Below are 23,305 nucleotides of genomic sequence, written 5' to 3'. Positions count from 1 at the left end.
AATGGGTGCATATAACATTATTCTTAATAAAAAACTCAAACACAAAAAATACCTATTTAAAATAAATTTTAAATGGGTAAGAATGAAATTACTGAATAAATACTCATTAAATAATCCAATTCAAATTTTTATTTTTATTTTTATTTTTATTTTTAAATGATAGAAGTATTCACATTCTCTTTTTATTTTATTGTATTTCATATACTTTGGTTTTATATAAATGAATAGTCATATATAACTCAGTTTACAAATCCAACAAAAATAACAATTATGTAGGCTTCGTTAAATTTTGATGAGTAAAAATAAAAGTAAATCATAAAAGAAGAAAAGAAGAGTGCGTATAACATTCCTTTTTTTTTTTTAATAACAAAAATAAAACCAAAATTTATGATTTCATTGCACATTTTTCTCGAAAAACTATTTTCACCCCGGAAAATTCAAATAAGTTTCTCTTGAACTTCTCAAATACTTTGAAAACTTACATTTTTTTGTCCCCATATTGACAGGAAAATTTCATAACCCCAATATTTTTTCAAACAAATTCGTAGTTTTGTGAAGATGTTTGTCTTTTTTTTTTCTTTAAGCTGCTACGTACACAAAATTCATACACAAAAATATATTAAGAAAAGTCACTGCATGGTCAAGATTCAAGATTCATTTTAAAATAATTATATTAGGAAAATACTAGTGCTGTGTTTGGTTGGAGTTTTTGAGGTGGGATTTGGAAAATGAATGAGAAATGTAATCCTATTTATGTTTGGTTATAATAAAAAATATATGGGAAAAGAAAGGGGATGAGAAATAAATAAAGAAATAGGATACCTTTTAGGACATCAATTCTATTTTATAACCAACACAACCAAACATAGTTGGGATTTGGAATTCTATTAATTCTTTCTCCTTTTCCTTTCATTTCCATTTCCCTTTCCATTTTCCTTCCCAAATCCTCCAACCAAGCACAGCGTAGAGGTCCCAAATTTTCTACCAAATAAATGACCAAATGTCTCACATGGGTGTGGGGTCCACAAAATTGTGGACCCCACACCCATGTGAGACATTTGGTCATTTATTTGGTAGAAAATTTGGTGTCTCTAGCATTACTCATTATATTATGGGCTAAATCCAGTCTATACATGCAATTTTTGTATACATATCTTTATTAATTTATTTTTTCAATTTTACTAGCCTAACACTTTCAAAATTAGCTAATCTTAAACTTAAATTTACTTTTAAATGAATGTTAATTTTGAATGAGATAAATAAAATTTGAAAACGTATAATTATTCACGATTCACAAGAGACAACAATCATATTAGTGAAACAAGAGGGCCGACTTTGCAATAACATCTCAATCTAAAGGAGATTAAACTTTCATTTTCTTTTAGTTTTTTTGTAAGCAAGTCAGCTTTCCAACGTGGGGCATCCATCTGGATTCTGTCACTAATTAATGGTTAGTTTTGGAGCATTATGTGATGATAATTTAAATCAATCATAAATTTTTATATTTTTTTAATTATTTAATATGAAATTGTAAATCTCATTCTCTTTATTAATTACAATATATATAAAATGCCGCATGGCATTGTTCTCAACCAACTACTAACTTCTACTCAATAAGAGTATCTCTCACGGTGACTTTTGACCTTGTATGGAATAAATTTAAAAAATCAAAAAATTATTAAAAAAATTAAAAAATCTATACTATTCTAGAGCGAATTGAACTATTCAAAAAGTCAAAAATTAAAATTCAAAAGGGTAATATAGTCATTTTAATTTTACTACAATATTTTATTATACATCTTTTCATAAAAAGTCAAAAAATTATCTCAAATACACATCTTTTTCTCTATTTTTTTAATCAACAAGTTAGAAAACACACTTATATAGAGCATTGCAAACAACTACTAATAAACTTTCCAACAATAATCTTTCTTGTGTTTTTTTCTCCTTATGAAATTATTGGATTTGAATGGTTGTTTAAAAGTGTATTCTTTTGTTTATCTTACCTGATTTTGTAGGGGTGTTTTGGAAAGGGATCAAAAAAAGCTAAAAGTTAATTTTTTACTAATTTTGTATCATATCGCCTCTCACATTAAATGATAAAAAAAGTTTTAAAAAAATTAAAAAGTCTACTTTTTACCAACTTTCAAAACACCACATAACATAGTAGGTACTAGAAGGACAGATAAACTATTTATTGATTTATGAGTCTATTTGTGTCACATTATTTATTTATTTATTTTCATGATAAATAAAAAAAAATAATTTATAAATTATATCCAAAACAACTTATAATAGTATTAGAAGTACAAAAAAAAGTACAAAGAAAAAATACATAAATCAAATATAGAATGGAATATAAATACATTTGTGTCTCATTTTGTCTTTAGTTATGGTTGATAGAGACCCACACCATATCAAGTGATCCAGTGTTACTGTTGTGCGTAAAATACAGCAGTGACTGTTATGCGGCTTATGAAACTCATTTCGGGTCCTATTTGAATCATTCAAATTTTAAGAAATATCAAAAATAATATACTTGTAAAAAATTAAATTAATCAGATATTAATAACCTGTTCATTAAATAACATCTTTATATAAAAAATAAATAAATATGTATGTATCAAACTAAATACAAATATTATTTGGTGAGAAGGTTATTAATATCCGATCAATTTGATTTGTTACAGATATATTATTCTCGATATTTCTTAAATTTTCAACGGTTCGAATCATTAAAATAGGACCCGAAATGAGTTATATGGTTCACACAACAGTCACTGTTGTGCTTCATGCATAGCAGTGACAGTGTGTCCCATATCAAGTTCAATCTTCACTATGCATCTGCTTTTATGGATAAATTTATGAGTATTTTTTCCTGAACATATATTTAGGGCTGCAAATGAACAAAACCGTTCGTGAATAAGTTCGAGCTCAACTCAGTAAAAGTTAGTTCGAACTCAGCTCATTAAAAAAAATTTATGTTCGAGCTCGAGCTCGAGCTTGTTAAATTTTTAATAAATAAGTTCAAACATTCTAAAACTCGACTCGTTAACTAGTTTGTTTAATATTTATTATTTATATATTAAATAATATAAAAATATATATATAAAATAAGATAAATATATTATTTATATATTTAAAAAATATAAATGTATATAATAATTAATTATAGATAGTACATTTATATAATACTTACAGTAGATATTATTATTTTAGTAAAATATTGACTTTTTTTTAGTATATTTATATATATTATATATATAATTGTATAATCAAAGTTTTAATTATAATTTTTGTCTCATAAGCAAGTATGAATTTATAAATTTTTTGGCTCGTTAAGGCTCATGAACAAGCTCGAGTTGAGTTTAAGTTAACTCGGCTCGAGCTCGGTTCATTAAATTTTTATTGAGTTTGAACTCGAGCTCATTAAAATTTTAATAAACAAGCCCAAACATACTAAAATTCGGCTCGACTTATTTGCAACCCAACATGTATCTTTTCTAATTATATAATGAAAATTTGTAATTGATATTGGTAGTTGTGTAACACGTCTATTTTAAGAGTTTGTTTGAGGGTCTAAAAGAGTCATTTTTTTATTTTATTTTTAATTTTTTGTGTTTAATAAATAAAAAATTATTTTATTAAAATATTTGTAGAGATATCTACACACAAAAAATATATATATATATATGTATATATTTAATTTTTATATTATTTTAAATTTAATAGATTTTTTTTAATTTTTATAAATATAATTATAACACTTGAATTGTAAGTCTAAATAATTTTTTGTATGTTTGTTATTTAATTACAAAAAGATATATAGGTCACGTTTGTTTGACGGATTAAATTGAATGAGATTATTAGTAAGAGGATTATTAGTGAAAAGTTTGTTTGACGGATTAGATTAAATGAGATTGTTAGTAAGAGGATTGTTAGTGAAGAGACTGTTAATGTAGGGATTATTAATGAGGGAATTAAATAAAAGTGTGTTTATTTTGATGATAGTATGAAAGATGGATAGTAATGAGATTGTTAAATTATTTTTATATAAAATAAATAAATAAATTGTTTCTATATTAAATAAATGATAAAATAAATATTTAAAAAAATAAGTACACTTGACAAAAAAAAGTAAAAAAAAATAAATTTTTTATATAAAATAAACTCATTTCTCTCACTATTTTTTTAATTGTACATAAAATTTATCCAAACTAATCCACTTCAACGTTGCTAGTCCAATTCCGCCTCCTACTCCTACAACTTTCAAGATATGCATGGTCAGTTTTTAAGATTAAAAAAAAGAAAAAAAAAAGTACAGAAGTAGAAATTAAAGAGACCAATAATATGTGTTCACGTCTTTCTTTGTTGATGTTGGACCACGTTATTTTCCTGTGGTTAGGTCACACACCACTCACCAGTCGAAAGCCAACAACCAAACAACTACGATCCAAATCTCTTTCCCACTCACCAAAAGTTTTTTACTTTAATTAATTAAATATTATTTCATATATCGTGCGCAACTTATATTATTTTTTTTAAAAAATAAAATTTAGAAGATGCTCTTTCAATTATTTATGTTTTAATTAATTTATAAGACTTTTTATATTTTAATAAGTATTATTATTTTAAATATTTGATTCACTAAATCTTAAATGACATATTTAAGATTTTTTATGAATAATTTTATTTTTACGAATATTTTTAAATTGTTAACAACTTGCTTGTGTGAATATTTACATTAAATAAATTTGACACTGTGAATATTCACGTTAACAATATGAATTTTTATATGAACATTGTGAATATTTAAATTACATAATATTTGCATTGTCAATTTGAACATTAATACGCACTTCATCCTATTATCATTAAGATATTTTGGTAATATGTTATTCATATAACTTATTGGAATATTAAAAAAAAAAATAGATTAAGTGGACATAAATAAGAGGAGAGATTTATGAATAAATGCTCATTTTTTTTATTAATTATTAAAATTTTATTTTAGTTCACTCATTTTCGATTATGATAATAAATCTCTAACATTTTTAAATTAAGTTGTAAGAATAAATTACACTTTGCTCCTTTTATGTTTAATCACTTTTTCACTTTAGTTCTTAAAGTTTATTTTTTCTCACTTTGACCTTTCATGTTTCAAGTTTTTTTCAATTTATTCCTAAAGTCAACTTTTGTTCAAACAAGACAGAAAATGTTATAATAATTGTCACATAATATAAAAAATATATTATTATATTAAAATTTAAGTTTATGTCAGAAGTATAAGTCATACATAATAAAATATTTTTATACCACGTGACTGTTAATGCGTCATTTTCTATCAATTTTTAACAGAAATTATAAAATCTTGAAACATAAATGGTCAAAGTAAAAAAAATAAATAAAATAAATAAAATAAAATAAAAAAATTAAAGATCAAAGTGAAAAAGTGATCAAACATGAAGGGATAAAGTGTAATTTACCTTAAGTTGTAATATCAACTTTTCACCAATCCATTGTTAATTAAACTGATGGAAATTGAAAATGTAAGGATCAAAGTGAGATTTTTATAAAATTATAAAAACTAAAGTTATGAAATCTATGGGTGTGTTTGGTAACGTTTACGTTTTCAGTTTATTTTTACAAAAATTTTATAAACTGGTTTTTGTTTATTTTTTGTTTATTTTTAGAAAAACATAAACTACAAACGCGTTTGGTAATTGACAAAATATTTTTAAAAAAATTTAAAATATAAAAAAGAGTGAGAAATGGCAAGTGGCGGCGGAAGAGAGTGGTGGAAAGTGGTAACGGTGAGTGGTGGATAGCTAGTGGCGGGTGGGTGGTGGTGGCGGCGGGTGGGTGGTGGTGGTGGGTGGGTGGGTGACGGTTGCGGGTGGCGGGTGAAAGCGAGTGGGTGGTGGTGGGTGGCGGATGGCGGGTGGTGGTAGGTGGTGGTGGGTGGGTAACGGTGACGGGTGATGGGGGGTAGCGAGTAGGTGGTGGCGGGTGGTGGTGGCAGGTGGGTGTCAGATGACGGATGGTGGGTGGTGGTGGGTGGTGATGGTGAGTGGGTGGATGGGTGATGGTGGCGGGTGGTGGGTGGTAGTGAGTGGGTAGTGATGGTGGTGGTGGTGGTGGTAGCGAGTGGCGGATGGTAGGTGGCAGCAAGTGGGTAGTGGGTGGTGGTGGTGGTGGTGGTGGTGGTGGTGGTGGTGGTGGGTGGTGGGTGGTGGGTGGTGGTGGCAGGTGGGTGACAGGTGGCTGGTGGTGGTGGGTGGTTGGTGGTGGCAGGTGGGTGGTGAATGGTGGTGGCAAGTAGGTGGCGGGTGGTGGTGGTGGGCGGTGGATGGTAGTGGTGGGTGATGGCGGGTGGATGGCAGGTGGGTGGTGGGTGGTGGTGGCGATGAGGGGTGGGTGGTGGTGGTGAGTGGGTGGCAGGTGGGTGGTGCCTGGTGGTGCCTGGTGGGTGGTGAGTGGTGGTGGCGGAAGACGGTGGTGGAAAATGGTGGCTGGTAGTGGCTAGTGTTGGGTGGTAAAAAAAAAAAAATTGAAAACTGAAAACTGAAAACGGAAACACATTTTTTGTGTTTTCATTTTTTGGCCAAATTTATAAACTGAGACCACTGATTTATAAATCAAAAATTTTACCAAACAAGTTTTTATTTGAATTTTTAAAATTTTTGTAAATATAAACAGAAAATTGAAAACGTAAGTGTTACCAAACAGCACCTATGTAATTATACTAAACTTATAAATTTGTTGTATTCAATTAATTTACTTGAACCTCGTGTATATATATATATATATATATCAATTAATTAAAATGGAACATATCTCTACCGGTTGTAATTATTCATTAGTTTAGGGATATCATATGGGATTGTACAGCTAGTGTTCTAATCCAATCTTGAAAAATTTTAGGATGAAACATGACAATTCACATCTAATATATGTCATAATTATTTATTTATTTAAAATATGATATAAATAATGGAGTGTTTGAGATCGGCTAAAATAACTCATTTCAGGCTATTTTATCTCTCTTCTTGATTATTTTTTAGGGGTTGTTTGAGATATCCTAAATAAGTATATTTTTTAGTTTTTTAGACTAAAAAATTGAGGAAAAAAATATGGATGTTTAGGTTAACTTTTTTACTTTTTACGAAAAAATATGTATTAAAAAATTGTATAAATTAATATGTAGAAAAAGTTTTGACAATATAGGTTGTACGGTGACAGCAAGATTTGCAGGGTGGTGTAATAGGAAATGGTTGTCTCCTTTTGGAAGGTGCTCTTTGGCCAGTGGGGGCCACCACGGGTCCCGTTTTGCTAGTCGGAACCGGTCAATGTGTACAATTCGTCAAGTATTATACGTTTATAAAAAATCACGTTGATCGGATATCTATTGTTATCTGATCGGATTAGTTTTTTGTCAACCGTTAATTATAACACCATCAATTTTTTATACAAAACTAATTTGATCATATAGTTAGCGATATCCGATCAACGTGATTTTTCATAGGCCTATAGTATTGGATGAGTTCTACACATTAAACTGTTCGGATTATCAAAACGGGACCCGTGGTGGCCCCACCGGACCCAACATTACCGTCCAACTTAGTGAACATGTATATGTAATTTTTTTTTGGTTCATTTCACAGTACTTTCCCATCAATTTAGTCCCGTAAAACAGTGTAAAGTTAGTTTGTATTAAAATATCATGTATATTAATTTTTTATATTTTTAATTTGTGAATATTAATAATTTTTTTGTTTTTTTGTAACTTTTTGGTTTTTCAAATTTTTTCTAACATCTCAAACCAGGCCTTAGTGACTTTTTTTTAAATTATGTTTTTTTTTTTTTTTACTTTTTGTTGACGGCCTTTTATAGACTAATTTTAAAAAAAATCTACTATTTTTTACTTGTTTTTATTTTTTCTACACTTTTATATATATATTTTTAAATAAATTAATTTTTCAACCCTCTCTTCAAATAGAGCCCATAAATCTAAAACTTTTTGCAATTTTTTTTAAAATTGACTAAAGACAAAAAAAAACAAACCCCAAATACCTACCCATTTAAGTACACCTTTTACAAAGAACAAAAAATTGGCCCCGTTTGGTAAAACTGTGAAAAAGTGATTATAGATTATAACTTAACAGATTATGACTTACACATGTGAACATAAGCTGTTAACTTGTTTGGTGCAGCTGTGAGATTATGGATTTAAGCAGCAGAACAGTGTTTGGTTAATAAGCTGTAAAATAACTTTTTACTGTATAATTGTCCTTTCTGCCCTTATATGATATAAAAATGATAATTTTGCCATTTTTTTCAGTTTTAATTTGAAAAAAATATTTTATTAATAAAAGTTAATATAATTAGTATTAATTAATATCAATTAATATAAAAATTGATACATTTGCTAAAAATGTAATGGAAGTATTATTGTCACAATTATTTTCTATTATAAATTAATTAGTATCAATTAATTGCTTAATTAGTATCAATTAATACTAAAATTATTAATTAGTATCAATTAATGACTTAATTAGTCTCAATTAATATAAAATTATTAATTAGTACAAATTAATATTAATATTTAATTTTTATTAGTATCAATTAATATTAATAATCAACAATTGTTATTAATTAGTATCAATTAATAACTAATTCATTATAAAAGTATACAATATTAATTTATTAATAATTAATACCAATTAATATTATTTTTTTAATTAATATTAATTCTTTTTCTTTTTCTTCAGAAATATACAATTTTTTATTTTTTAATTAACATAAAAATATACAATATGAATTTATTAATAATTAAATCCAATTAATATTGATTTTTTTCTTTTTCTTTAGAAATATACAATTTTTTATTTTTTAATTAATATTAATATTAATATTTGGGTATTAACGAGAGCATTTAAGTAATTTTAGCTCCTCACACCAAGCTGTGAGCTTAAGTCAAAAATTTAAGCACCCCCTGACCAACTTTTGAGATAAGTTGAGAAATAACTTGATTTAAGTTATAAGCTGGTTAACTTAAACTGCACCAAACACAATATTTTAATTTAAATTAAGTTAAAAGCTGAAATAAGCAGCTTATAAAGGTGTTGTTTGGTGTAGCTGTTAAAACATATTATAGATTATAACTTAATAGATTATAGATTATGACTTTAATCAGAAGTTATTAATCTGTTTGGTATAGCTATTGGATTATAGATTTAAGTTGTTGAGTAATGTTTGTTAAATAAGCTGTGAAATATCTTTTTTAATTAATTTTTATTTTTTATTATTCACTATTTGTCTACATTTCTCATGAAAAATAATAATAATATTTTATAGTCCATTTTGGTTTTTTTTCTATTTTTTAAAAAATAAAAATCTAAGAGTATAACCGTGAATTAACATGTCCACAACAGAGATTGATAATCAAAAGCAAGGGGTGAGCAGCTTCTTAGAATAAATTGTTAGAATCAAAAGTTGTTTGAAATAGGTTTCACCAAACAGTCTAAAATAACTTTTTAAAAGCCAAAAATCATAAGTTGGCTTAAAAAAACCCCACCAAACACCCCCAAACTCTACCAAACAGGCCTAATAGCTCATTTGTCACGTATTTTTATGATATATGTGATATATTTTTTTAATAAATATGACAATAAAATTATAATTTGTGATTAAGTATTACTACAACATATCTGATTCTATAATTAAATTACATAAAAAAAATTAATAATAATAATTGAGCAAATTTAATGCTAGGAAACAGAACCACATGTGTTTGCTTCACAACAAAACAAAATTTTCATATTCAGACGAGGCAGGTTGGGTCAGTGGGTCCTACACGAGACCCAAGTATAGATCTCAATAATGATTGAGAATTTTTTTTTGAAAAATGCTTGGAGCACTGATTAGTGCTCTCACTAATTAGGTGGTAGTGGATTCCGTCATTAATGATGTGATGTTTTAGTTTTGGAGTTGTATTTTTTTTTTTTTTACTTTTTAATGCATTAGTGCTATTAGTGGTGCTATTTTTAGTGGGATGAATCATTGTTGTTTTTTTTTTTTTTTTTTTAAGACTCTTATAGATTTCTTTATATCTCAACCATTGATAGTATGAACCCTATATATACCTGAGTGGATCTTAACATACATCAATAATTAAGATTCAAAAAAGATTATGGGGTCCAAAAAAAGGAGATCCCAGACATTTTTCTTATAGATTTCGTTTGGTTCATTCCAATGTTTGAAATACCTTTGGTTAAATATATATATATATATATATTAAAAATAGAATTTTTATTCAACAATTTTTAAAAATAATTCTTTTAATAGAAAGCTAAAAAAATAATCATTCCATTACTCTGTAAAATTATTCCAACTAATTAAATACTACAATAAAAAATTAATGAAACATCTCTCTAATTTTTAGTAATAAGAGAGGTTCAATATATTTTTCTTATTAATTAAAGTTACTTAATAATATTAGTAAAGAAATTTTAATTCATTACAGTGAAATTTCAGCTTTCTTTGTAAAATTTCTCTTTGAAAAATTGAAATTTATCTGTGAAGACAAATTTCTCTATAAAAATGTTGAGAAACCCCAACTATTATAAAAATATTGCATGTCTTTTATCATTTGCACCATGTATTGACAAATTTTTTTCCTTTTAATTTTTATTCTTTAATTTAATTTTTTATTTTCATTTGAGGTTTTTTTTTTTTTTTGCTTTCTATTTTTTTTTTTTCACTAACATTTATTAAGACATAGATTTATGGATATCCAGTCTAAAAATAGAAAAGATTTATGAATGAAATAAAATATGTAATATTTACACACAAAAGTATTTGATTATTGAGAAAAAATTAAATATACTTCTAATGTCAAGTACTACCGATCTTGGAAAAATAACTTGAAATTTAACTTGGAGAAAGTGTAAGCAAATTTATTTTTTTTAGTAATATTACTGTTGGCTTATTTTTCCTATGAAGAAAAATATCATAAATGCGAGCGTGCCAGCAAGGATTGAAAAATCCTTACAGATTAAATTTAAGCCAATTATCAAGCGATTGCGTTGACGGTTCTTTTGCCTCAACAAAGAGGATTTCAAAATTGCAAGTGTAGAGAAAAGAAAAATTAAAAGAAGAATGAGGGAGACGGAGAAAGACGATTGAGTGAACAATCAAAGTAATAATTACTTACCTCTACTCCTATGCTTCGAAAACGAAGTGCATAAAATGCTTCGAAAAGAAAATGCTTAAAATAAATGCTTCGAAATATAAATCTATGTTAAACTACTCCTAAGATAAGGAAAATGACAAGAAATATTGAAATCAATTGTCTTTGATTATGAATTCTGGATCTTTTTTTTACAATGTAGCCATTAATGGCTATTTATAGAGGAAAAAATACAGCAATAGCTACTTAGTAACTACCCATTTCTTCCATCTTTATTCTTGTCTTGCCATGTGTCCTTCCACTCATCTACTTTGTCCTTCAACTCATCCACTTTATCCTTTATATTCTCCATCATCTCTATAACTTCTTTTAATTTCCAAATGAATAAGAGGATGCCATGTGTCCTGCAAAAAATTACAGATTTATGGTGCCAACATTACCCCCCGCGGCCCTTAAAAATGATGTGTACTTTGAATTTTTGAAGGGTCAAACTAAGCATATGACTAATATAAGCAATAAAGTGCTTCGAATAATATCAACAAAGTGCTTCGAATGATATAATAGCACCAATAAAGTGTTTCGAATGAGCATGAAATTATGACTAGATGACCAATAACAAGCTTTGAAGGTGGTATAAAAGACCAAATTTATCGTTCGAAGGTCTTGCGGCACAAATTTAAAGGAACAACATCACCCTTCGACGGTTGGAAGCATTGATATAGGATGATGATACTTACAATGAAGTTTCAAGGTTAGGCTTGATGCTTCGAATGCATCTTCGAAGCTTTATACAGTTTCGAAGGTGAAGTAATCAACCTTCGAAACAACTCTTGATGTTTCGAATGTATCTTCAAAGCTTTATGCAGTTTTGAAGGTGAAGTAATCAACTTTCGAAACAACTCTTGATGCTTCAAATGTATTTTCAAAGCTTTATACAACTTCGAAGGCGAAGTAATCAACCTTCGAAACAACTCTTGATGCTTCGAATGTATCTTCGATGCTTTGATTGTGTACAACTGGCCATCAATTTGAAAAGATAAGTCATTCTCAACCATTTATTTAAATGCATAGGCTTTTCCTAGCTAAATTCATGCATTTTAAATGGTCATCCCTTGTTCTAGCCAAGTTCATGCTTCGAACTCATAAGAACAATTTGTTAATTTTATTAGCCACATCATCAGAATTATATTTTGATGTGAACCACAAATCCAAAAAGGATTTTGAACACCAAAAGTCATGGTATAGTGTGACCATGAAAATTCATACCTTTTGACATTTTGAAAAATGTCAAAAAAATTGAATTCATGAACAGTGGCTTGTTCATTATTCTTGACCATGTTTGGTTTAAAAACATGACTTTCGCCGAATTGATTTTCATAATTCTTTGGCAAAGTAGATTGTTTTTTCATGTTAGCCATTAATGGCTTATGAAAATCCCCCATAAGAATGTTATTTTCATGACTTAACTCTCTAAAAATTGGTTTTTGACCTCCCGAGCCATGTATGAAACATAATTCTTAGCCAAATTTGGCTCAAAAACAAGCTCTTTCATTATGTTAATTTCATAATTTGGCTCTTTAAAAACGGACTCTTGAACCCCTGAGCTATTGATGAAATCAACTCTTTGCTTTTGCTATTTTCAACCATGGAAAAATTCTGAAAAAATTCACCAATTCCGGCCATTAAAGCCTCAGTTAAAGACTTGGTAGTGAGAGTTGATAACTCATCATTCCATTGGCGAATTTCCATATCAAGTTGATGAATTTCTCCAATTAAATGGTGTCTTTTTTCTTCCACCAAATAATATTGTAATGGATGAAAGTTTATTTCATCAAGAAAATAGATCTCTTCTTGAAGATCCAAAATTTGTCTTTCACGCCAATATATTTCGAATTGACAAGTTCGAATGGCGAAATCCAAATCGTTTGTCATTTCTTACACTTGGCAGTCCCACTGGGCGTGCCGAAAATTGTTGGCTTATTTTTCTTATGAAGAAAAATATCATAAATGCGAGCGTGCCAGCAAGGATTGAAAAATCCTTACAGATTAAATTTAAGTCAATTATCAAGCGATTGCGTTGATGGTTCTTTTGTCTCAACAAAGAGGATTTCAAAATTGCCAAGTGTAAAGAAAAGAAAAATTAAAAGAAGAATGATGGAGACGGAGAAAGACGATTGAGTGAACAATCAAAGTAATAATTACTTACCTCTACTCCTATGCTTCGAAAATTAAGTGCATAAAATGCTTCGAAAAGAAAATGCTGAAAATAAATGCTTCGAAATATAAATCTATGTTAAACTACTCCTAAAATAAGGAAAATGACAAGAAATATTAAAATCAATTGTCTTTGATTATGAATTCTGGATCCTTTTTTTACAATGTAGCCATTAATAGCTATTTATAGAGGAAAAAATATAGCAATAACTACTAGTAACTACCTATTTCTTCCATCTTTATTCTTGTCTTGTCATGTGTCATTCCACTCATCCACTTTATCCTTCATATTCTCCATCATCTTTATAACTTTTTTTAACTTTCAAATGAATAAGAGGATGCCACGTGTCCTGCAAAAAATTACAGATTTATAGTGCCAACAATTACAAATGTAAACTTAACTATTTAAATATTATCATTTTGTGATTCAAATTTATTTTATACAAAGATTTTATACCACACAAATTCAATGTCAATGACACAACTCTTATTTAAAATAAATTCAAGATACTTTAAGTGAGATTCATAATATTTTTTTTCTTTATCTTTGCTATTTTGTCACGACACATTACTCAAACTCGAGATTCAGACAAATAACACTTGTCATTATGATAAATTAAGACCTTTATAAATAAATAAATAAATAAATAAAAATTATGGTTTAAAATTAGCCTACAAGTTTTGTCTTGTTTAGAAAATTGATAATTTTAATTGACTATTTTAATTTATCTAAAAAAATTATATTTGAAAATTTTATTATTTTTATAATTGATTTAACAATTATAAAAAATAAAATAATTATAAATCAAATATTATATTTTATCTTTTTAATTATGTTAACTTATTTTATATTTTGAAATATCAGAGGGTTGAATGGCTCGAAATCCCAAAACGACGTCGTTTTAGGCTTTTTTTGTATTCTCTTACCGGTAAGAGAATATTTTCGACCCATTCGACCCTTCACTTTCGAGCTACCAGTCATTTTCCTTTAACAAATTACTTCAGTTAAATCCTCCTTCCAAACACCCCTTTTATGCCACTTGACTCCTCCTTTTTTTTTTTTTTTTTTTTCTCTTTCTTCTTTTTTGTCATTTTTCATGAGAGTGGGATCTGACAATGACAAAGATCCATTGTTTCATCTTTCAGTTTCCTCGGCATCTTTACTTTTAATAATGTACAATTACTTTCTCCAACTAGTATAAAGCGTTTTGGAATTTCCCAAAAGACAAGATCTAAAGAGGATGTTTGGTTGACAAGATTGAAATATTCGATTGAGATTATTAATTTGTGAGTTTAATAATTTTGTGTTTATTTTAAAATTTTATTTTAAAATTATTAATTTAATGAATAATTAATTTCACATATTTATAAGATTATTAATAATGGAGTAGGGGTAAGATTATCGAGTTGAGAAATAAAATAAAAAAAATACTATTTTACTCTTGAGTAAAAATTAAAACACTTATTATTTTTATATAATTTTATATTTTAGAAAGCTAAAAGTAATTTTTAAAATTTTAAAAATATTTTTTGATATTTATTTTATCAAATTAGTCTATATTTTTTATAAAAAAAAAATTAAAAAACAAACCAAACATGGCATTTGTATTTTGTATTTTTATTTTACTTTTATTTATTTATTTCTATTTTTTTTCAAAACCACATTTAGAAAAATTTTGATAAAGTAAAGATTGTGAAAAAACATTGATGGATGGTAAGATTGAAAAATAAGATAAATATAGTTATAATCCTACATTCATATGTTTTCTTATCTAATACAAATCAAACAATGGACAAAGGCCCGATTTGTTTCACTGGATATAAAATAGAAGATATAATATAATGTGGGATATAGTCAGGATATATAATGAATAGGATATAGGTATTGGATAGTATATCCCCCAAGTCATGTTTGTTGACTTGATACATAAGATTAGATATATGTTATGCATGTTTGTTTTACAAAATATATTGTGGGATATAACAAGTAATTTCTAAGATTACCCTCATAATATTATATTATACTAAATTAAATTAAATAATATTATATTATACTAAATTAAATTAAATAATATTATATTAAATTAAATTAAATTTATATTAAATTAAATTCAATAATTATATTATATTAAATTAAATTAAATTAAATAATATTATATTATATTAAATTAAATTCAATAATATTTATATTAAATTAAATTCAATGATATTTATATTAAATTAAATTCAATAATTATATTATATTATATTAAATTAAATTAAATTAAATAATATTATATTATATTTATATTAAATTAAATTCAATAATTATATTATATTAAATTCAAAATTTATATGAAATTATATTATATTAAATTCAAAATTTTATATGTATATGAAATTATATTATATTAAATTCAAAATTTTTTATTAAATTAAATTCAATAATATTATATTTTATTAAATTCAAAATTTGTATTAAATTATATTAAATATTATATTATATTATATTCAATAATATTTATATTATAATAAATTCAATTCAATAATTATATTATATTAAATTCAAAAAAATATATTAAATTATATTATGTTAGATAGACAAAAAGGTAAATTGGACTTTTTACATCATATCCCAACCAAGGGGATATGATATAATGGGGGGTGATATTGTATATCCTCCACTTTTGGGGGATATACAATCCCACCGAATTTATATTCCCTTCAAAAAAAAATTACAAACATGGGATATATGGACCCCACCGGATATAATATCCAATCCCAATCTTCATATCCCCCAATCAAACAGGGCCAAAGGGATAATTTATCCTACTAATTCAATTTGGTAGTGAATATCACACTAATTTAATGGATTATTAATACTTTCACTATTAGTCTTGTGAATCAAACGTTGGCCAAAAAGTGTTAGAATTTTTTTTCTTTCACAATCTATCTATATCTATATATTATATTAGGAAAATAGTATTTTTAGCGAGGAACCTTATGAGAGTTTCAATATCTCATACTAATTTTTTTGATTTTTTTAATTTTAAATAATTAAGAAAATCTCCATTAACTAACTTTTATTTGATAATCCAATATTGAGAAAAGAAGGAAAAAAATTTGAGTTATTTTACGCATATAAAAGGAATCTCATACTCTCATTTCATTTAATGAGGAGTCTTGTAAAAGTTTCAATATCTCATACTAATTTTCTTGATCTTTATTAGAAGGGAAAAAATGAGTTATTTTTCTCATATAAAGTGAATCTTATACTCCAATCCTATTTAATATTGTAGTATTGTATATATTTCAATTCAAAATAGTTTAAATTTTAAAAAATTTAATTAATTAATTATGACCTAGCCCATTAAGGTAAATCATTTTTGATTTGTTGGTTTAATCCCGATTTTAGCGGTTTTATCAAAATATATTGATTAAATTTGTTTGATTCGAAATAAACTAAAGATTGATCTGATTAGATATTGAAAGACTGAAATTGCTTAGTTAGAAATAAATTTTTCGTCCAAATAATTGATAACTTTTATTTTTTAATCCCATATCAAAAAAGGAATAAAAGAAAAAAAAAGAGTTGTTTCACTTATACAAAGTGAATCTTAATAGTGTAATATTGTGTATACTTCAATTCAAGACAGTTTAAATTTTAAAATTAAAATAACATTTAAAAGTCTTAATTAATTAATTTTTGTATAAGTTGGCTGGTCATTTGACCTAACTGATTAGGCTAAACCATTTTGGGTTTGACCCATTCGTAGGTTTAATCACGATTTCTCATACTGATTTTATTAATTTTAAACAATTAAAAAAAATTCATTGGCTAACAACCATTTAAACATATAAAAAAAAATTCTAATTAGTTTATGATTTATTTTATAATCTCACATCAGGAAAAGAAGAAAAAGAAAAGTTTGTTTCACTATTGTAACAACTCGGACCCATGATTAACGTTAATCCATACTTAATTATGCCTAATAAATAATTAAAGTAAATTGTTGCATCATATGTTGTGAAAGGGTAATTTATATGAAAATTGGGCCGAGCTGGGCCGTTATGGGCCTCGATGTGAAGGGCTGAGTAAAAAGGGCATAAAGTTACTCCGGTCTTGAAAAGGTTTAAAGTTACTCCGGTCCCAAGGAGGTTAGCTCGGTTACCATACTAAAACTTATACCGATTATGGCGCAGTATGGTTAGCTCAGTCTAAACCTTGCTAAAAGTTAGCTCGGTTTAGACTTACCATGATTTGTACAGGAGGAACTGAGGTAAGGGCAGTAAAAGGACGAACCGAACTAAGGATAGTTCGGTCTGTTCTACGGCTAAGCATAGCCATGCGTACCTCGGCCACATTGGAGTCCGACCATAGTAAAACCATCTCACTTGGTTTAAACAGTGAGGGGGTATTGAAGGATAAGCATTATCTTTCAGGAGTATGAATCCTAGGAGAACTCTACATGGAGGAGTAAGAGTCCTCCTTGGATTGTGCCACACGGAACCTATAAAAGCTCACAAACATCACCTATGGAGAGGTAACACAACTTTGATTCCTGGATATACATAGCTTTTGTCTTCTTGTCTATTTTACTGACTTAGGCATCGGAGAGATTTCCGGCACACACCCGCCGGCTAGCTCACGTTTGTGTTTTCAGGGAGTAAAGCGACAACGTTTTGGAGGAGCGCAGACTTGATCAACAGGATTATAGGAGAAGGTTTATTGCTTTCCCGTACAATTGGCGCCGTCTGTGGGAATTGCAGACTAGAACAAAACTTCTTGATCAAGTTTTTCCTCTTTAAAAGCAATGACGCACAACGAAGATTTGCCGCAGTCCGCCATCGACGGACAAACACCAGAGGGGGGTGCAAGGCGCGAAGGCCTACCTTCTATCCCTCCCATGGCGGACTTGGAGCCACAACGACAAAATCCCAGGAGGGATGCAAGGGGGAGGAGGCGGACTAACAGCCCCCGTCACTCTCATTCACAAAGTCCTGACAGACAAAGGCGAATGATTGATCCTCAAGTTTTGGAGGACCGTGTAAAGGAGCAGGACGAATTAATACGACGGATGGCGGCGGACATGGAGATTATGAAACGCCAGATGAAGGGAAAAGGAGTAGTGACAGGAGAGGGGCACAAAAACAAGACGCCCACTTGCCGCTCAGAAGACCGTGGAAGGCATTCCACACCATCACAAGCAGAGAGTAGAAGCCTCAAGACAGGCGATACTCAGTCCAGAACCTCCAGAACTCGTTACTCCAGGTCTAAGAGAACGAGATCATTGAGGTCTTACACTGAGGGAAGTACCTATCGACCCTCGCACTCGCACCAAACATCATCCAAGCAGACGGAGTTGCCAAGATCATCCTATTTGCGGATCATGCTGGAAGAAAAGGCACGATGGAAGGAAGATACTAGGGCGCGCAACCCTCACAGGGTATCTGCCCTTCAACAGTTGGCTCCTCGGACGCATGGAAGCGTCGAGGTCAGAATGCCGTTACCACGCCCTGCCTACGAACCAACGGACAAAGCGTTAGCAAGGCGGCAGACCTCGCCGTTCGTTCCGGCAATTGAAAACGCGCCCCTACCTTCAGGCTTCCTTCAGCCCAAATTCACCACGTATGAGAGGAAGACGGACCCCTACATACACCTAAGCCACTTCCGCCAGGTTATGGCGGTATACCGGCGAAACGAGGCTTTGATGTGCATCCTCTTCCCATCAAGCCTTGGTGACCTAGGCTTGACTTGGTTCGAAAAACTTCCAGAAGGCAGCATAGACTCCTGGGCACAATTGGCGGAGGCGTTCGTCACAAGGTTCAGAACGAACATCAAAACCCCGGTAGAAATAGACCAGTTACTCTCCATCGATATGGGCAAAAATGAGACACTAAGATCCTACAATAGTCGCTACTGGGAGACATTCAACCAGATTGGGAACTGCCCCACCAATCTCGCCATTGCACAATACAAAAGAGGCCTTCCAGTCGGAAACAGACTAAGGGACTCAATCACCATGACACCGCCCCTCACCATGGAAGCCTTGATGGGAAGAGTGCATCAGCACATCAGGGTGGAAGAGGATGGCGCCCGTGCCAAAACAAAATCTGGCACGACCGCAGTACCAGATAAAAAGACCGCAGCAAAGATCAACACGGTAGAACGCCCGAACAAAAACGGACGAGGCAGGCGAGACAACGGTGAGGACCAGGATAAAAGATGGTTGAGAGTCCGCACTGCCATAACCACGGTATTCAAGAAACCGATCTACCGGATTCTGAGCGAAATACGCGATGAACCTTTCGTCAGATGGCCAGCTAAGCTAGGAGAAGCACAGAAATACTACAACGAAAGATCACGATGCACCTACCACAAAGAAAAGGGGCACCGTACTGAAAATTGCATGCCATTAAGACAGCACCTGGAGGAGTTGGTGGCAGCTGGTCACCTGGATAAATACATTGAAGGAGGGACGCAACCAGCCCCCTAGGACCACAATAACCCCAATGGAATGCCAATTGACGCCCCACCTCAAGGAGTAATCAATGTGATACATGGAGTATTCGAACTTGAGCGTGTATGTGAGCTCAAAAGGTCGATCAAGAAGGCTGAGCACTTAAGGGAGGCACTAAGTGCCCAACCTATCATCAAAAAGAGGAGAACAGAGGCCAAGAACGTCATGTCTTTTTCAGACAAAGACTTGGAAAGAATATATTGCCTTCACAATGATGCACTGGTCGTCACCCTCCGCATCAAGGACTACAACGTCAAACGAATTTTGATAGACCAAGGTAGCTCGTGTGAGATAATGTACTACGACACCTTCAAACAACTGAAATTGGAGGACAAAGACCTGACACCAGCTGTATCCCCTCTGATCGGATTCAACTCAATGCCAGAATGGCCAGTTGGCAAAATTGTCCTGCCAGTCAGGGCAGGGAGCGTGACAAAACAAATGGAATTTTGGGTGTTGAAGGTCCCTTCCACTTACAACATAATCTTGGGAAGAACATGGCTCTATGCCATGAAATCAGTAGCATCATCCTACCATCAAGTAATGCGGTTCCCCAACGATGCCGGGGTAATTGAAGAGGTCTTTGGAGACCAGATTATGTCCAAGCAATGCTTTGTCACGGTTAATGGCAGCCGCGCTGCCAAGGGATATGTGCATTCGGTAGAATAACCTGAGAGCAATGAACTATTCGCAGATGTCGGCAAAGCAGCTGATCAAAAAGCGGTAGAAAACTTGGTAGAGATAAGAATAGATGAAAAGAACCCGGATAAGTTCTTTTTGCTCGTATCGTCGTTGTCCAGCACTGAGAGATTAGAGGTCTTGGAATTCTTGACCTCTAACATCGAAGTGTTCGCCTGGACACCCTACGACATGCCAGGCATTGATCCAAACTTCATCTGTCACTAACTCAATGTCCACCCATCCGCCAGACCAATCAGTCAGCGCACTCGCAGATCGGCACTCCACCACGCCGAGATAGTGGCGGAAGAAGTGGGAAATCTACTAGAGGCAGGAGCAGATTATGTCTAAGTAATGCGGTTCCCCAACGATGCCGGGGTAATTGAAGAGGTCTTTGGAGACCAGATTATGTCCAAGCAATGCTTTGTCACGGTTAATGGCAGCTGCGCTGCCAAGGGATATGTGCATTCGGTGGAATAACCTGAGAGCAATGAACTATTCGCAGATGTCGGCAAAGCAGCTGATCAAAAAGTGGTAGAAGACTTGGTAGAGATAAGAATAGATGAAAAGAACCCGGATAAGATCTTTTTGATCGGATCGTCGTTGTCCAGCACTGAGAGATTAGAGGTCTTGGAATTCTTGACCTCTAACATCGAAGTGTTCGCCTGGACACCCTACGACATGCCAGGCATTGATTCAAACTTCATCTGTCACTAACTCAATGTCCACCCATCCGCCAGACCAATCATTCAGCGCACTCGCAGATCGGCACTCCACCACGCCGAGATAGTGACGGAAGAAGTGGGAAATCTACTAGAGGCATGAGCAATCAGAGAGGTACATTACCCCAGATGGATTTCCAACACAGTTGTGGTACCAAAAAAGAATGGCAAATGGCGTGTCTGCGTCGACTACAAGACAGTCAACAAAGCATGCCCAAAGGACAGCTTCCCCCTACCACGGATAGATCAATTGGTAGACCTAACGGCGGGGCACAACCGACTTAGCTTTCTTGATGCGTACAGAGGTTACCATCAGATCGCCATGTACGAACCAGACCAGGAGGTCACGTCCTTTACAACTCCAAGAGGACTGTATTGCTACAAGGTCATGCCCTTTGGCCTAAAGAACGCAGGGGCAACATTCTAGAGAATGGTCACCAAGATGTTTGAGCCGTTGTTAGGCAGAACAATGGAGGCTTACATCGATGACATGGTGGTCAAGAGCAAGGATGAGAATGACCATCTAAGGGACCTAGGTGAGATGTTCCAGATTCTAAAAAGACACAAGTTACGCCTTAATGCATCTAAGTGCGCGTTTGGTGTAGGATTTGGCAAATTCCAGGGCTTCCTAGTGACCAACCGGGGTATTGAGGCAGACCCCTCCCAGATCAAAGCGATTCAGGATCTGGAGAGGCCTAACTCAGTAAAAGAAGTGCAGCATCTCACTGGCATGCCAGCTGCACTCAACAGATTCATTAGTCGGTCGTCAGACAGACTACGACCGTTTTTTCAAGCATTGAAAGCTAAGTTCGAGTAGGACGAAGAATGCGACCGCGTTCTGGAAAGCTTGAAAGAATACATGTCTTCTCCACCACTACTGGTAACCCCAATACCTGGAGAAGAACTCTTTCTGTACCTGGCAGTCTCTCAGCACGCAATTAGCGCAGTGTTGGTTCGTGCGGAAGGAATCCAACATCTGCCCATCTATTATGTCAGCAAGACATTGCTGGGTGCCGAAACAAGGTACTTGTCACTGGAAAAACTGGCCTTGGCCTTGATGATGGCCTCAAGAAAGTTATCACACTACTTTCACGCCCACACCATAGTCGTCCTCACAACTTTCCCATTAAAAGCTTTGTTTGAGAGGGCGAACTTTTCTGGGCGAATCTTGAAATGGGCAGTAGAGTTGGGATAATTCGACATCAAGTTCCAACCCAGAACCGCGATAAAGGCCCAAGCTTTGGCAGACTTTGTCGCAGAATTCACCCCAGGAAGTCATCATATCTGCCCAGTCGACCTGACTGATACAACCAAACCAGGGATAGAAGTTGACGCCAGAATAGCGTAACCCTTGGTGCAGGATATTCAGTCAGACCCCAAGGCAGACCAGAATAAAGAGAGTAAGGCAGAAGCGAACCATGCTACACCAAGCCAAGGCTCACCAACAAATAAAGACTTGGTTCAATCAGATAGCAAGGGACAGACAGCCAGTATGGACCTTGAAGAAAACACCAGCAACATCCTTGACCCTACGGCATTATCTAATCCCTCAACTTGTTGGAAATTGTTCGTTGGAGAGATGTGGAAGCTCTTTGTGGACGGAGCATCCAACCGGCATGGTGCAGGACTTGGCATAGTCCTCATCTTACCAGACGGCCTGGGTGTGGAGCAAGCAATCAACCTTGGCTTCCTAGCATCAAACAACGAAGCGGAGTATGAAGCACTTCTTGCAGGACTCAAATCAGCATTCTACATGAAGGCCATCGAACTAATGGTCTACAGCGACTCACAGCTGGTGGTAAACCAAATTTCTGGTGACTATGAAGCAAAGGATGACAGCATGGCCAAGTACCAAGAATTGGTCAAAACAGAGATCAAGAAATTTGAAGTAGTAAAGATAGAACAGATTGGCAGGAAGGAAAACAGCAGCGCAGACGAACTAGCAGGCTTTGCGTCAATGGCAGATACATCCATCCCTCACCCGTTACTAATTGACTACC

Source organism: Camellia sinensis, chromosome 4 (assembly GCF_055761805.1).
Source record: "Camellia sinensis isolate YWXY chromosome 4, ASM5576180v1, whole genome shotgun sequence".
NCBI lineage: Eukaryota > Viridiplantae > Streptophyta > Magnoliopsida > Ericales > Theaceae > Camellia > Camellia sinensis.
Note: the sequence above shows the minus strand (reverse complement) of the source record.